This window comes from Carassius carassius, chromosome 22 (genome assembly GCF_963082965.1).
Source record: "Carassius carassius chromosome 22, fCarCar2.1, whole genome shotgun sequence".
Lineage (NCBI taxonomy): Eukaryota > Metazoa > Chordata > Actinopteri > Cypriniformes > Cyprinidae > Carassius > Carassius carassius.
Window position 1 is genome coordinate 21946723 of NC_081776.1, and position 12483 is coordinate 21959205.

A 12483-nucleotide genomic window follows, 5' to 3' on the forward strand; every position below is an offset into this window, starting at 1 on the left:
GAAAATACTGCATTCATGCTGGCTAACACTGAATGAAGGCAGTAATAGAATCCCTCTCATATTCATGTAACACATGGCCACATCCTCCTGAGGTTTTGTGAAGTTTCAATGGCCATATTGCTGCACTGGCCCGGTCCTGCAGATTTGCCTTATACAAAGTTCGGAAGATTAGACCCTTCCGATCAGAGCAGGCCACACAACTCCTTGTCCAAGCTCTTTGTTTTCTCCAGACTGGGCTACTGTTATGCTCCCTTGGCGGGTCTTCCGGCACGTACTATCAACTGATCAACTGCCTCTGCAACTGATCCAGGATGCAGCAGCGAGAGTGGTCTTAAACGAGCCAAAGAAAGCCCACGTCACACCTTTCTTCATAATTTTGCACTGGCTACCACTAGCTGTTCGCATCAGATTCAAGATACTGATGTTTGCCTACAAGATAACCACTGGCTCTGCAGCAATATACCTAAAGTCGCTGGTTCAGACCTATGCTTGCGTTCTGCAAGTGAACGACGCCTCGTGGTGCCATCCCAAAGAGGCACAAAATCACTCTCAAGGACCTTTTCCTGGACTGTTCCCAGCTGGTGGATCGGCTTGCCTATCTCAATTCAATCAGCGGAGGCTTTAACCATTTTCAAAAAGTGTCTAAAAACTCATCCTTGTCTTCAACGCCTGCCCAATGAATACTAGCATTTGCCAAATGCTGTGTTTTGTCAAAGTTAACATCCTGCTGGCTCAACGTAGCAGAAGACTGAAGTCTCTGTCTGCAGCCGAAGGATAGATCTGTCAGAAGTGGGATTCGAACCCACGCCTCCAGGGGAGACTGCGACCTGAACACAGCGCCTTAGACCGCTCGGCCATCCTGACACCCTTGGTTGGCTAGGGATGGCCTGTTGGAGCCACACCTGAATGCAAGGATCTAGAAGCTACTTATTCTCTGTTTGGGCGCCCTTTATCCCACAAGCCTCGTTGGCGCAGTTAGGCAGCGCGTCAGTCTCATAATCTGAAGGTCGTGAGTTCGAGCCTCACACGGGGCAGAGTGGTCCTTTTTTTCTGATCACTGAGAGCGCTTAGACCAGGGGTATCAAACTAAATTCCTTTAGGGCCCGAGCCCTGTAGAGTGTTGTTCCAACCCTTCTCAAACACACAAGGCATGTAGTTTTCAAATGAGCCTGAAGGCCATGATTAGTTGGATCAGGTGTGTTCAATCAGGCTTGAATCTAAACTCTGCAGGTCTCCGGCCTTCCAGGGACTGAGTTTGACACCCGTGGATTAGAAAGAAAGAGTGAGGTTCTCTGTCCCCTTCCGTGTGGGTTTCCCTGTGTCTCCTGGGGGCAAAAGGCCACAGCTCCTCTTCAGGGCAGGTGAAATGATGTTTTGTGGAAAACTGTGAGGTTCCAGGTAAATTCCCTGAATCTCATCCAGCGACATTGCGTGTAGACCCATGCCATCCTTTTATATACAATGAAGTGAAAATTCTGCATTCATGCTGGCTAACACTGAATGAAGGCAGTAATAGCATCCCTCTCATATTCATGTAACACATGGCCACATCCTCCTGAGGTTTTGTGAAGTTTCAAAGGCCATATTGCTGCACTGGCCCGGTCCTGCAGATTTGCCTTATACAAAGTTCGGAAGATTAGACCCTTCCGATCAGAGCAGGCCACACAACTCCTTGTCCAAGCTCTTTGTTTTCTCCAGACTGGGCTACTGTTATGCTCCCTTGGCGGGTCTTCCGGCACGTACTATCAAGCCTCTGCAACTGATCCAGGATGAAGCAGCGAGAGTGGTCTTAAATGAGCCAAAGAAAGCCCACGTCACACCTCTCTTCATAATTTTGCACTGGCTACCAATAGCTGTTCGCATCAGATTCAAGATACTGATGTTTGCCTACAAGATAACCACTGGCTCTGCAGCAATATACCTAAAGTCGCTGGTTCAGACCTATGCTTGCGTTCTGCAAGTGAATGACGCCTCGTGGTGCCATCCCAAAGAGGCACAAAATCACTCTCAAGGACCTTTTCCTGGACTGTTCCCAGCTGGTGGATCGGCTTGCCTATCTCAATTCGAGCAGCGGAGGCTTTAACCATTTTCAAAAAGTGTCTAAAAACTCATCCTTGTCTTCAACTTCTGCCCAATGAATACTAGCATTTGCCAAATGCTGTGTTTTGTCAAAGTTAACGCCCTGCTGGCTCAACGTAGCAGAAGACTGAAGTCTCTGTCTGCAGCCAAAGGATAGATCTGTCAGAAGCGGGATTCGAACCCATGCCTCCAGGGGAGACTGCGACCTGAACACAGCGCCTTAGACCGCTCGGCCATCCTGACACACTTGGTTGGCTAGGGATGGCCTGTTGGAGCCACACCTGAATGCACGGATCTAGAAGCTACTTATTCTCTGTTTGGGCGCCCTTTAGCCCACAAGCCTCGTTGGCGCAGTTAGGCAGCGCGTTAGTCTCATAATCTGAAGGTCGTGAGTTCGAGCCTCACAAGGGGCAGAGTGGTGCTTTTTTCTGATCACTGAGAGCGCTTAGACCAGGGGTATCAAACCAAATTCCTTTAGGGCCCGAGCCCTGTAGAGTGTTCTTCCAACCCTTCTCAAACACACAAGGCATGTAGTTTTCAAATGAGCCTGAAGGCCATGATTAGTTGGATCAGGTGTGTTCAATCAGGCTTGAATCTAAACTCTGCAGGTCTCCGGCCTTCCAGGGACTGAGTTTGACACCCGTGGCTTAGAAAGAAAGAGTGAGGTTCTCTGTCCCCTTCCGTGTGGGTTTCCCTGTGTCTCCTGGGGGCAAAAGGCCACATCTCCTCTTCAGGGCAGGTGAAATGATGTTTTGTGGAAAACTGTGAGGTTCCAGGTAAATTCCCTGAATCTCATCCAGCGACATTGCGTGTAGACCCGTGCCATCCTTTTATATACAATGAAGTGAAAATTCTGCATTCATGCTGGCTAACACTGAATGAAGGCAGTAATAGCATCCCTCTCATATTCATGTAACACATGGCCACATCCTCTTGAGGTTTTGTGAAGTTTCAAAGGCCATATTGCTGCACTGGCCCGGTCCTGCAGATTTGCCTTATACAAAGTTCGGAAGATTAGACCCTTCCGATCAGAGCAGGCCACACAACTCCTTGTCCAAGCTCTTTGTTTTCTCCAGACTGGGCTACTGTTATGCTCCCTTGGCGGGTCTTCCGGCACGTACTATCAAGCCTCTGCAACTGATCCAGGATGCAGCAGCGAGAGTGGTCTTAAACGAGCCAAAGAAAGCCCACGTCACACCTCTCTTCATAATTTTGCACTGGCTACCAATAGCTGTTCGCATCAGATTCAAGATACTGATGTTTGCCTACAAGATAACCACTGGCTCTGCAGCAATATACCTAAAGTCGCTGGTTCAGACCTATGCTTGCGTTCTGCAAGTGAACGACGCCTCGTCGTTCCAGGGACTGAGTTTGACACCCGTGGCTAAGAAAGAAAGAGTGAGGTTCTCTGTCCCCTTCCGTGTGGGTTTCCCTGTTTCTCCTGGGGGCAAAATGCCACAGCTCCTCTTCAGGGCAGGTGAAATGAGGTTTTGTGGAAAACTGTGAGGTTCCAGGTAAATTCCCTGAATATCATCCAGCGACATTGCGTGTAGACCCGTGCCATCCTTTCATATACAATGAAGTGAAAATTCTGCATTCATGCTGGCTAACACTGCATGAAGGCAGTAATAGAATCCCTCTCATATTCATGTAACACATGGCCACGTCGTCCTGAGGTTTTGTGAAGTTTCAAAGGCCATATTGCTGCACTGGCCCGGTCCTGCAGATTTGCCTTATACAACGTTCGGGAGATTAGACCCTTCCGATCAGAGCAGGCCACACAACTCCTTGTCCAAGCTCTTTGTTTTTCTCCAGACTGGGCTACTGTTATGCTCCCTTGGCGGGTCTTCCGGCACGTACTATCAAGCCTCTGCAACTGATCCAGGATGCAGCAGCGAGAGTGGTCTTCAACGAGCCAAAGAAAGCCCACGTCACACCTCTCCTCATAATTTTGCACTGGCTACCAATAGCTGTTCGCATCAGATTCAAGATACTGATGTTTGCCTACAAGATAACCACTGGCTCTGCAGCAATATACCTAAAGTCGCTGGTTCAGACCTATGCTTGCGTTCTGCAAGTGAACGACGCCTCGTGGTGCCATCCCAAAGAGGCACAAAATCACTCTCAAGGACCGTTTCCTGGACTGTTCCCACCTGGTGGATCGGCTTGCCTATCTCAATTCAATCAGCGGAGGCTTTAACCATTTTCAAAAAGTGTCTAAAAACTCATCCTTGTCTTCAACGCCTGCCCAATGAATACTAGCATTTGCCAAATGCTGTGTTTTGTCAAAGTTAACATCCTGCTGGCTCAACGTAGCAGAAGACTGAAGACTCTGTCTGCTGCCAAAGGATAGATCTGTCAGAAGTGGGATTCGAGCCCACGCCTCCAGGGGAGACTGCGACCTGAACGCAGCGCCTTAGACCGCTCGGCCATCGTGACACCCTTGATTGGCTAGGGATGGCCTGTTGGAGCCACACCTGAATGCACGGATCTAGAAGCTACTTATTCTCTGTTTGGGCGCCCTTTAGCCCACAAGCCTCGTTGGCGCAGTTAGGCAGTGCGTCAGTCTCATAATATGAAGGTCGTGAGTTCGAGCCTCACACGGGGCAGAGTGGTGCTTTTTTCTGATCACTGAGAGCGCTTAGACCAGGGGTATCAAACTAAATTCCTTTAGGGCCCGAGCCCTGTAGAGTGTTCTTCCAACCCTTCTCAAACACACAAGGCATGTAGTTTTCAAATGAGCCTGAAGGCCATGATTAGTTGGATCAGGTGTTTTCAATCAGGCTTGAATCTAAACTCTGCAGGTCTCCGGCCTTCCAGGGACTGAGTTTGACACCCGTGGCTTAGAAAGAAAGAGTGAGGTTCTCTGTCCCCTTCCGTGTGGGTTTCCCTGTGTCTCCTGGGGGCAAAAGGCCACAGCTCCTCTTCAGGGAAGGTGAAATGATGTTTTGTGGAAAACTGTGAGGTTCCAGGTAAATTCCCTGAATCTCATCCAGCGACATTGCGTGTAGACCCGTGCCATCCTTTTGTACACAATGAAGTGAAAATACTGCATTCATGCAGGCTAACACTGAATGAAGGCAGTAATAGCATCCCTCTCATATTCATGTAACACATGGCCACATCCTCCTGAGGTTTTGTGAAGTTTCAATGGCCATATTGCTGCACTGGCCCGGTCCTGCAGATTTGCCTTATACAAAGTTCGGAAGATTAGACCCTTCCGATCAGAGCAGGCCACACAACTCCTTGTCCAAGCTCTTTGTTTTCTCCAGACTGGGCTACTGTTATGCTCCCTTGGCGGGTCTTCCGGCACGTACTATCAAACCTCTGCAACTGATCCAGGATGCAGCAGCGAGAGTGGTCTTAAACGAGCAAAAGAAAGCCCACGACACACCTTTCTTCATAATTTTGCACTGGCTACCAATAGCTGTTCGCATCAGATTCAAGATACTGATGTTTGCCTACAAGATAACCACTGGCTCTGCAGCAATATACCTAAAGTCGCTGGTTCAGACCTATGCTTGCGTTCTGCAAGTGAACGACGCCTCGTGGTGCCATCCCAATGAGGCACAAAATCACTCTCAAGGACCTTTTCCTGGACTGTTCCCAGCTGGTGGATCGGCTTGCCTATCTCAATTCAATCAGCGGAGGCTTTAACCATTTTCAAAAAGTGTCTAAAAACTCATCCTTGTCTTCAACGCCTGCCCAATGAATACTAGCATTTGCCAAATGCTGTGTTTTGTCAAAGTTAACATCCTGCTGGCTCAACGTAGCAGAAGACTCTGTCTGCAGCCAAAGGTTAGATCTGTCAGAAGTGGGATTCGAACCCACGCCTCCAGGGGAGACTGCGACCTGAACGCAGCGCCTTAGACCGCTTGGCCATCCTGACACCCTTGATTGGCTAGGGATGGCCTGTTGGAGCCACACCTGAATGCACGGATCTAGAAGCTACTTATTCTCTGTTTGGGCGCCCTTTAGCACACAAGCCTTGTTGGCGCAGTTAGGCAGTGCGTCAGTCTCATAATCTGAAGGTTGTGAGTTCGAGCCTCACACGGGGCAGAGTGGTGCTTTTTTCTGATCACTGAGAGCGCTTAGACCGGGGGTATCAAACTAAATTCCTTTAGGGCCCGAGCCCTGTAGAGTGTTCTTCCAACCCTTCTCAAACACACAAGGCATGTAGTTTTCAAATGAGCCTGAAGGCCATGATTAGTTGGATCAGGTGTTTTCAATCAGGCTTGAATCTAAACTCTGCAGGTCTCCGGCCTTCCAGGGACTGAGTTTGACACCCGTGGCTTAGAAAGAAAGAGTGAGGTTCTCTGTCCCCTTCCGTGTGGGTTTCCCTGTGTCTCCTGGGGGCAAAAGGCCACAGCTCCTCTTCAGGGAAGGTGAAATGATGTTTTGTGGAAAACTGTGAGGTTCCAGGTAAATTCCCTGAATCTCATCCAGCGACATTGCGTGTAGACCCGTGCCATCCTTTTGTACACAATGAAGTGAAAATACTGCATTCATGCTGGCTAACACTGAATGAAGGCAGTAATAGCATCCCTCTCATATTCATGTAACACATGGCCACATCCTCCTGAGGTTTTGTGAAGTTTCAATGGCCATATTGCTGCACTGGCCCGGTCCTGCAGATTTGCCTTATACAAAGTTCGGAAGATTAGACCCTTCCGATCAGAGCAGGCCACACAACTCCTTGTCCAAGCTCTTTGTTTTCTCCAGACTGGGCTACTGTTATGCTCCCTTGGCGGGTCTTCCGGCACGTACTATCAAACCTCTGCAACTGATCCAGGATGCAGCAGCGAGAGTGGTCTTCAACGAGCCAAAGAAAGCCCACGTCACACCTCTCCTCATAATTTTGCACTGGCTACCAATAGCTGTTCGCATCAGATTCAAGATACTGATGTTTGCCTACTAGATAACCACTGGCTCTGCAGCAATATACCTAAAGTCGCTGGTTCAGACCTATGCTTGCGTTCTGCAAGTGAACGACGCCTCGTGGTGCCATCCCAAAGAGGCACAAAATCACTCTCAAGGACCTTTTCCTGGACTGTTCCCAGCTGGTGGATCGGCTTGCCTATCTCAATTCAATCAGCAGAGGCTTTAACCCTTTTCAAAAAGTGTCTAAAAACTCATCCTTGTCTTCAACGCCTACCCAATGAATACTAGCATTTGCCAAATGCTGTGTTTTGTCAAAGTTAATGCCCTGCTGGCTCAACGTAGCAGAAGACTGAAGTCTCTGTCTGCAGCCAAAGGATAGATCTGTCAGAAGTGGGATTCGAACCCACGCCTCCAGGGTAGACTGCGACCTGAACGCAGCGCCTTAGACCGCTCGGCCATCCTGACACACTTGGTTGGCTAGGGATGGCCTGTTGGAGCCACACCTGAATGCACGGATCTAGAAGCTACTTATTCTCTGTCTGGGTGCCCTTTAGCCCACAAGCCTCGTTGGCGCAGTTAGGCAGTGCGTCAGTCTCATAATCTGAAGGTTGTGAGTTCGAGCCTCACACGGGGCAGAGTGGTGCTTTTTTCTGATCACTGAGAGCTCTTAGACCAGGGGTATCAAACCAAATTCCTTTAGGGCCCGAGCCCTGTAGAGTGTTCTTCCAACCCTTCTCAAACACACAAGGCATGTAGTTTTCAAATGAGCCTGAAGGCCATGATTAGTTGGATCAGGTGTGTTCAATCAGGCTTGAATCTAAACTCTGCAGGTCTCCGGCCTTCCAGGGACTGAGTTTGACACCCGTGGCTTAGAAAGAAAGAGTAAGGTTCTCTGTCCCCTTCCGTGTGGGTTTCCCTGTGTCTCCTGGGGGCAAAAGGCCACAGCTCCTCTTCAGGGCAGGTGAAATGATGTTTTGTGGAAAACTGTGAGGTTCCAGGTAAATTCCCTGAATCTCATCCAGCGACATTGCGTGTAGACCCGTGCCATCCTTTTATATACAATGAAGTGAAAATTCTGCATTCATGCTGGCTAACACTGAATGAAGGCAGTAATAGCATCCCTCTCATATTCATGTAACACATGGCCACATCCTCTTGAGGTTTTGTGAAGTTTCAAAGGCCATATTGCTGCACTGGCCCGGTCCTGCAGATTTTCCTTATACAAAGTTCGGAAGATTAGACCCTTCCGATCAGAGCAGGCCACACAACTCCTTGTCCAAGCTCTTTGTTTTCTCCAGACTGGGCTACTGTTATGCTCCCTTGGCGGGTCTTCCGGCACGTACTATCAAGCCTCTGCAACTGATCCAGGATGCAGCAGCGAGAGTGGTCTTAAACGAGCCAAAGAAAGCCCACGTCACACCTCTCTTCATAATTTTGCACTGGCTACCAATAGCTGTTCGCATCAGATTCAAGATACTGATGTTTGCCTACAAGATAACCACTGGCTCTGCAGCAATATACCTAAAGTCGCTGGTTCAGACCTATGCTTGCGTTCTGCAAGTGAACGACGCCTCGTCGTTCCAGGGACTGAGTTTGACACCCGTGGCTAAGAAAGAAAGAGTGAGGTTCTCTGTCCCCTTGCGTGTGGGTTTCCCTGTGTCTCCTGGGGGCAAAATGCCACAGCTCCTCTTCAGGGCAGGTGAAATGAGGTTTTGTGGAAAACTGTGAGGTTCCAGGTAAATTCCCTGAATCTCATCCAGCGACATTGCGTGTAGACCCGTGCCATCCTTTCATATACAATGAAGTGAAAATTCTGCATTCATGCTGGCTAACACTGCATGAAGGCAGTAATAGAATCCCTCTCATATTCATGTAACACATGGCCACGTCGTCCTGAGGTTTTGTGAAGTTTCAAAGGCCATATTGCTGCACTGGCCCGGTCCTGCAGATTTGCCTTATACAACGTTCGGGAGATTAGACCCTTCCGATCAGAGCAGGCCACACAACTCCTTGTCCAAGCTCTTTGTTTTTCTCCAGACTGGGCTACTGTTATGCTCCCTTGGCGGGTCTTCCGGCACGTACTATCAAGCCTCTGCAACTGATCCAGGATGCAGCAGCGAGAGTGGTCTTCAACGAGCCAAAGAAAGCCCACGTCACACCTCTCCTCATAATTTTGCACTGGCTACCAATAGCTGTTCGCATCAGATTCAAGATACTGATGTTTGCCTACTAGATAACCACTGGCTCTGCAGCAATATACCTAAAGTCGCTGGTTCAGACCTATGCTTGCGTTCTGCAAGTGAACGACGCCTCGTGGTGCCATCCCAAAGAGGCACAAAATCACTCTCAAGGACCTTTTCCTGGACTGTTCCCAGCTGGTGGATCGGCTTGCCTATCTCAATTCAATCAGCAGAGGCTTTAACCCTTTTCAAAAAGTGTCTAAAAACTCATCCTTGTCTTCAACTTCTGCCCAATGAATACTAGCATTTGCCAAATGCTGTGTTTTGTCAAAGTTAACGCCCTGCTGGCTCAACGTAGCAGAAGACTGAAGTCTCTGTCTGCAGCCAAAGGATAGATCTGTCAGAAGTGGAATTCGAACCCACGCCTCCAGGGGAGACTGCGACCTGAACGCATTGCCTTAGACCGCTCGGCCATCCTGACACACTTGGTTGGCTAGGGATGGCCTGTTGGAGCCACACCTGAATGCACGGATCTAGAAGCTACTTATTCTCTGTTTGGGCGCCCTTTAGCCCACAAGCCTTGTTGGCGCAGTTAGGCAGCACGTCAGTCTCATAATCTGAAGGTCGTGAGTTCGAGCCTCACACGGGGCAGAGTGGTGCTTTTTTCTGATCACTGAGAGCGCTTAGACCAGGGGTATCAAACCAAATTCCTTTAGGGCCCGAGCCCTGTAGAGTGTTCTTCCAACCCTTCTCAAACACACAAGGCATGTAGTTTTCAAATGAGCCTGAAGGCCATGATTAGTTGGATCAGGTGTGTTCAATCAGGCTTGAATCTAAACTCTGCAGGTCTCCGGCCTTCCAGGGACTGAGTTTGACACCCGTGGCTTAGAAAGAAAGAGTGAGGTTCTCTGTCCCCTTCCGTGTGGGTTTCCCTGTGTCTCCTGGGGGCAAAAGGCCACAGCTCCTCTTCAGGGCAGGTGAAATGATGTTTTGTGGAAAACTGTGAGGTTCCAGGTAAATTCCCTGAATCTCATCCAGCGACATTGCGTGTAGACCCGTGCCATCCTTTTATATACAATGAAGTGAAAATTCTGCATTCATGCTGGCTAACACTGAATGAAGGCAGTAATAGCATCCCTCTCATATTCATGTAACACATGGCCACATCCTCTTGAGGTTTTGTGAAGTTTCAAAGGCCATATTGCTGCACTGGCCCGGTCCTGCAGATTTGCCTTATACAAAGTTCGGAAGATTAGACCCTTCCGATCAGAGCAGGCCACACAACTCCTTGTCCAAGCTCTTTGTTTTCTCCAGACTGGGCTACTGTTATGCTCCCTTGGCGGGTCTTCCGGCACGTACTATCAAGCCTCTGCAACTGATCCAGGATGCAGCAGCGAGAGTGGTCTTAAACGAGCCAAAGAAAGCCCACGTCACACCTCTCTTCATAATTTTGCACTGGCTACCAATAGCTGTTCGCATCAGATTCAAGATACTGATGTTTGCCTACAAGATAACCACTGGCTCTGCAGCAATATACCTAAAGTCGCTGGTTCAGACCTATGCTTGCGTTCTGCAAGTGAACGACGCCTCGTCGTTCCAGGGACTGAGTTTGACACCCGTGGCTAAGAAAGAAAGAGTGAGGTTCTCTGTCCCCTTCCGTGTGGGTTTCCCTGTTTCTCCTGGGGGCAAAATGCCACAGCTCCTCTTCAGGGCAGGTGAAATGAGGTTTTGTGGAAAACTGTGAGGTTCCAGGTAAATTCCCTGAATCTCATCCAGCGACATTGCGTGTAGACCCGTGCCATCCTTTCATATACAATGAAGTGAAAATTCTGCATTCATGCTGGCTAACACTGCATGAAGGCAGTAATAGAATCCCTCTCATATTCATGTAACACATGGCCACGTCGTCCTGAGGTTTTGTGAAGTTTCAAAGGCCATATTGCTGCACTGGCCCGGTCCTGCAGATTTGCCTTATACAACGTTCGGGAGATTAGACCCTTCCGATCAGAGCAGGCCACACAACTCCTTGTCCAAGCTCTTTGTTTTTCTCCAGACTGGGCTACTGTTATGCTCCCTTGGCGGGTCTTCCGGCACGTACTATCAAGCCTCTGCAACTGATCCAGGATGCAGCAGCGAGAGTGGTCTTCAACGAGCCAAAGAAAGCCCACGTCACACCTCTCCTCATAATTTTGCACTGGCTACCAATAGCTGTTCGCATCAGATTCAAGATACTGATGTTTGCCTACAAGATAACCAATGGCTCTGCAGCAATATACCTAAAGTCGCTGGTTCAGACCTATGCTTGCGTTCTGCAAGTGAACGACGCCTCGTGGTGCCATCCCAAAGAGGCACAAAATCACTCTCAAGGACCTTTTCCTGGACTGTTCCCACCTGGTGGATCGGCTTGCCTATCTCAATTCAATCAGCGGAGGCTTTAACCATTTTCAAAAAGTGTCTAAAAACTCATCCTTGTCTTCAACGCCTGCCCAATGAATACTAGCATTTGCCAAATGCTGTGTTTTGTCAAAGTTAACATCCTGCTGGCTCAACGTAGCAGAAGACTCTGTCTGCTGCCAAAGGATAGATCTGTCAGAAGTGGGATTCGAACCCACGCCTCCAGGGGAGACTGCGACCTGAACGCAGCACCTTAGACCGCTTGGCCATCCTGACACCCTTGATTGGCTAGGGATGGCCTGTTGGAGCCACACCTGAATGCACGGATGTAGAAGCTACTTATTCTCTGTTTGGGCGCCCTTTAGCACACAAGCCTCGTTGGCGCAGTTAGGCAGTGTGTCAGTCTCATAATCTGAAGGTCGAGAGTTCGAGCCTCACACGGGGCAGAGTGGTGCTTTTTTTCTGATCACTGAGAGCGCTTAGACCAGGGGTATCAAACTAAATTCCTTTAGGGCCCGAGCCCTGTAGAGTGTTCTTCCAACCCTTCTCAAACACACAAGGCATGTAGTTTTCAAATGAGCCTGAAGGCCATGATTAGTTGGATCAGGTGTTTTCAATCAGGCTTGAATCTAAACTCTGCAGGTCTCCGGCCTTCCAGGGACTGAGTTTGACACCCGTGGCTTAGAAAGAAAGAGTGAGGTTCTCTGTCCCCTTCCGTGTGGGTTTCCCTGTGTCTCCTGGGGGCAAAAGGCCACAGCTCCTCTTCAGGGAAGGTGAAATGATGTTTTGTGGAAAACTGTGAGGTTCCAGGTAAATTCCCTGAATCTCATCCAGCGACATTGCGTGTAGACCCGTGCCATCCTTTTGTACACAATGAAGTGAAAATACTGCATTCATGCTGGCTAACACTGAATGAAGGCAGTAATAGCATCCCTCTCATATTCATGTA

General features: G+C 49.1%; 11 non-coding genes across 11 annotated transcripts; 5 read left to right on the forward strand and 6 right to left on the reverse strand.

Moving 5' to 3' along the window:
* Positions 1-781: 781 nt before the first annotated feature.
* On the reverse strand, positions 782-864 carry trnal-cag (transfer RNA leucine (anticodon CAG)). Its single transcript has one exon. It is a non-coding gene; the product is annotated as a tRNA-Leu (tRNA).
* Positions 865-960: 96 nt separating this feature from the next.
* On the forward strand, positions 961-1034 carry trnam-cau (transfer RNA methionine (anticodon CAU)). The gene has a single exon. It is a non-coding gene; the product is annotated as a tRNA-Met (tRNA).
* Positions 1035-2239: 1205 nt separating this feature from the next.
* trnal-cag (transfer RNA leucine (anticodon CAG)) lies at positions 2240-2322 on the reverse strand. The gene has a single exon. It is a non-coding gene; the product is annotated as a tRNA-Leu (tRNA).
* A 96-nt stretch (positions 2323-2418) lies between these two features.
* Positions 2419-2492, forward strand: trnam-cau (transfer RNA methionine (anticodon CAU)). Its single transcript has one exon. It is a non-coding gene; the product is annotated as a tRNA-Met (tRNA).
* A 3393-nt stretch (positions 2493-5885) lies between these two features.
* trnal-cag (transfer RNA leucine (anticodon CAG)) lies at positions 5886-5968 on the reverse strand. Its single transcript has one exon. It is a non-coding gene; the product is annotated as a tRNA-Leu (tRNA).
* Positions 5969-6064: 96 nt separating this feature from the next.
* On the forward strand, positions 6065-6138 carry trnam-cau (transfer RNA methionine (anticodon CAU)). Its single transcript has one exon. It is a non-coding gene; the product is annotated as a tRNA-Met (tRNA).
* Positions 6139-7342: 1204 nt separating this feature from the next.
* Positions 7343-7425, reverse strand: trnal-cag (transfer RNA leucine (anticodon CAG)). The gene has a single exon. It is a non-coding gene; the product is annotated as a tRNA-Leu (tRNA).
* Positions 7426-7521: 96 nt separating this feature from the next.
* On the forward strand, positions 7522-7595 carry trnam-cau (transfer RNA methionine (anticodon CAU)). Its single transcript has one exon. It is a non-coding gene; the product is annotated as a tRNA-Met (tRNA).
* Positions 7596-9538: 1943 nt separating this feature from the next.
* trnal-cag (transfer RNA leucine (anticodon CAG)) lies at positions 9539-9621 on the reverse strand. Its single transcript has one exon. It is a non-coding gene; the product is annotated as a tRNA-Leu (tRNA).
* Positions 9622-9717: 96 nt separating this feature from the next.
* trnam-cau (transfer RNA methionine (anticodon CAU)) lies at positions 9718-9791 on the forward strand. Its single transcript has one exon. It is a non-coding gene; the product is annotated as a tRNA-Met (tRNA).
* Positions 9792-11727: 1936 nt separating this feature from the next.
* On the reverse strand, positions 11728-11810 carry trnal-cag (transfer RNA leucine (anticodon CAG)). The gene has a single exon. It is a non-coding gene; the product is annotated as a tRNA-Leu (tRNA).
* Between the last annotated feature and the right edge of the window lie 673 nt (positions 11811-12483).